The following is a 4,116-nucleotide window of genomic DNA, read 5'->3' as shown; positions in this document are numbered from 1 at the left end:
CCCAAACCCCTTCTGCAGTTTTCAAAATATCCCAAACATCCCAATTTCGAGGCATGAGCCATATTTTGGAGCCAAATATTGGCTCTCTGCACGTATTCGCAGTTTGAAATTACGAATTTATATATCCAACATATGCCAAGTACTGAAAGCGGCGTTTCGTCACATTTGTCCCAAACCTCATTGCAGTTTTCAAAAAATCCCAAACATCCCAATTTCGAGGCCTGAGCCATATTTTGGAGCCAAATTTTGGCTCTATGCACGTATTCGCAGATTGAAATTACGACTTTTTATTCCCAGTGTATGCCAAGTCCTGAAAGCGGCAGTTAGTCACATTTTGCACAAACTCCCCTGCAGTTTTTGAAATATCCCAAACATCACAATATCGAGGCCTGAGCCATATTTTGGAGCCAAATTCTGGCTCTATGCACGTATTCGCGGTTTGAAATTACAACATTTTATACCAACATATGCCAAGTCTTGAGAGCGGCAGTGAGTCACATTTCGCACAAACTCCTCTGCAGTTTTCGAAATATCCCAAGTATCCCAATTTCGAGGCCTGAGCCATATTTTGGAGCCAAATTCTGGCTCTCTGCACTTATTCGCAGTTTGAAATTACGACTTTTTTTATACCCAACATATGCCAAGTACTGAACGAGGCGTTTGGTCACATTTGTCCAAAACCCCCCCTGCAGTTTTCAAAATATCCCAAACATCCAAATTTCGAGGCCTGAGCCATACTCTGGAGCCAAATTCTGGCTATATGCACGTATTCGCGGTTTGAAATTACGTCATTTTATACCCAACATATGCCCAGTCCTGAAAGCGGCAGTGAGTCACATTTCGCACAAACTCCCTTGCAGTTTTCGAAATATCCCAAATTATCCATTTTTGAGGCCTGAGCTATATTTTGGAGCCAAATTCTGGCTCTATACACGCATTCGCGGTTAGAAATTACGATATTTTATACCCAACATATGCCAAGTCCTGAAATTGGCAGTGAGTCACATTTCGCACAAATTCCCTTTCAGTTTTCGAAATATCCCAAATATCCCAATTTCTAGGCCTGAAGAATATTTTGGAGCCAAATTCTGGCTCTATGCAAGTATTCGCGGTTTGAAATTACGACATTTTATACCCAACATATGCCCAGTCCTGAGAGCGGCAGTGAGTCACATTTCGCACAAACTCCCCTGCAGTTTTCGAAATATTCCAAACATCCCAATTTCGAGGCCTGAGCCATATTTTGGAGCCAAACTCTGGCTCTCTGCACGTATTTGCAGTTTGAAATTACGACTTTTTTATATGCAATATATGCCAAGTACTGAAGGCGGAGTTTGGTCACATTTGTCCCAAACCCCCCCTGCAGTTTTCAAAATATCCCAAACATCCCAATTTTAAGGCATGAGCCATATTTTGGAGCCAAATTCTGGCTCTCTGCACGTATTCGCAGTTTAAAATTACGAATTTATATACCCAACATATGCCAAGTGCTGAAAGCGGCGTTTCTTCACATTTGTCCCAAACCTCCCTGCAGTTTTCAAAATATCCCAAACATCCCTATTTCGAGGCCTGAGCCATATTTTGGAGCCAAATTCTGGCTCTATACACGCATTCGCGGTTTGAAATTACGATATTTTATACCCAACATATGCCAAGTCCTGAAAGCGGCAGTGAGTCACATTTCGCACAAATTCCCTTTCAGTTTTCGAAATATCCCAAATATCCCAATTTCGAGGCCTGAAGAATATTTTGGAGCCAAATTCTAGCTTTCTGCACGTATTCGCAGTTTGAAATTACGACTTTTTTGTGCCCAACATATGCCAAGTACTGAAAGCTGCGTTTGGTCACATTTGTCCAAACCCCCCCATGCAGTTTTCAAAAGATCCCAAACATCCCAATTTCAGGCCTGAGCCATATTTTGGAGCCAAATTCTGGCTCTATGCACGTATTCGCGTTTGAAATTACGATTTTTATACCCAACATATGCCAAGTCTGAAAACAGCGTGATTCACATTTCCCACACACTCACCTTCAGTTTTCGAAATATCCCAAATATCCAAATATTGAGCCTGAGCCATATTTTGGAGCCAAATCTGGCTCTCTGCACGTATTCGCAGTTTGAAATACAACTTTTTTATACCAAACATATGAAAGTACTGAAAGCGGCGTTGGTCACATTTGTCCCAAACCCCCCTGCAGTTTTCAAAATATCCCAAACATCCCAATTTCGAGGACTGTGCAATATTTTGGAGCCAAATTCTGGCTCTATGCACGTATTCGCAGTTTGAAATTTCGACTTTTTATACCCAACATATGCAAAGTCCTGTAAACGGCAGTGAGGCATATTTTGCACAAACTCCCTTACAGTTTTCGAAATATCCCAAATATCCCAATTTTGAGGCCTGAACCATATTTTGGAGCCAAATTCTGGCTCTATGCACGTATTCGCAGTTTGAAATTACCACTTTTTTATACCCAACATATGCCAAGTACTGAAAGCGGCGTTTGGTCACATTTCTCTCAATCCCCCCTGCAGTTTTCAAATAATCCGAAACATCCCAATTTCGAGGCCTGAGCATATTTTGGAGCCAAATTCTGGCTCTATGCACGTATTCGAGTTTGAAATTTCGACTTTTTATACCCAACATATGCCAAGTCCTGAAAGCGCAGTGAGTCACATTTCGCACAAACTCCCCTGCAGTTTTCAAAATATCCAAATATCCCAATTTTGAGGCTGAGCTATATTTTGGAGTCAAATTCTGGCTCTCTGCACGTATTCGAAGTTTCAAATTACGACTTTTATACCCAACATATGCCAAGTACTTAAAGTGGCATGGTCACATTTGTCCAAACTCACTGCAGTTTTCAAATATCCCAAATCCCAATTTCGAGCATGAGCCATATTTTGGAGCCAAACTTGGCTCTCTGCACGTATTCGTTTGAAATTACACTTTATATCCAACATATGCAAGTACTGAAAGCGGAGATTGGTCACATTTCCCAAACCCCCCCTGCAGTTTTCAAAATATCCCAAATATCCCAATTTCGAGGCCTGAGCATATTTTGGAGCCAAATTTTGGCTCTCTGCACGTATTCGAGTTTGAAATTACGAATTTTTACCCAACATATGCCAAGTACTGAAAGTGGCATGGTCACATTTGTCACAACTCCCTGCAGTTTTCAAATATCCCAAATCCCAATTTCGAGGCTGAGCATATTTTGGAGCCAAATTCTGGCTCTATGCACGTATTCGCAGTTTGAAATACGACTTTTTATACCCAACATATGCCAAGTACTGAACGAGGCGTTTGGTCACATTTGTCCAAACTCCCTGCAGTTTTCAAAATATCCCAAACATCACAATTTCTAGGCATGAGCCATATTTTGAGCCAAATTCTGGCTTTGCACGTATTCGCGTTCGAAATTACGACATTTTATACCCAACATATGCAAGTCCTGAAAGCGCAGTGAGTCACATTTCGCACAAACTCCCCTGCAGTTTTCAAGATATCCCAAACATCCCAATTTCGAGGCCTGAGCCATATTTTGGAGCCAAATTCTGGCTCTATGCACGTATTCGCTGTTTGAATTACGACTTATTATACCCAACATATGCAAAGTCCTGAAAGCGGCAGTGAGTCACATTTGTCTCAATCCCCCGCAGTTTTCAAATATCAAATCCCAATTTCGAGGCCTGAGCCATATTTTGGAGCCAAATTCTAGCTTTCTGCACGTATTCGCAGTTTGAAATTACGACTTTTTTATGCCCAACATATGCCAAGTACCGAAAGTGGCGTTTGGTCACATTTGTCCCAAACCCTCTGCAGTTTTCAAAATATCTCAAACATCCCAATTTCGAGGCCTGAGCAATATTTTGGAGCCAATTCTGGCTCTCTGCACGTATTCGCAATTTGATATTACGACTTTTTTATACCCAACATATGCCAAGTACTGAAAGTGGCGTTTGGTTACATTTGTCCAAAACCTCCCAGCAGTTTTCAAAATATCCCAAACATCCCAATTACGAGCCTGAGCCAAATTTTGGAGCCAAATTCTGGCTCTATGCACGTATTCGCGGTTTGAAATTACGACATTTTATACCCAATATGCCAAGTC

This window comes from Procambarus clarkii, chromosome 23, assembly GCF_040958095.1.
Source record: "Procambarus clarkii isolate CNS0578487 chromosome 23, FALCON_Pclarkii_2.0, whole genome shotgun sequence".
NCBI lineage: Eukaryota > Metazoa > Arthropoda > Malacostraca > Decapoda > Cambaridae > Procambarus > Procambarus clarkii.
The sequence above is the reverse complement of the archived record's forward strand: the minus strand, read 5'-3'. Positions refer to the sequence as shown.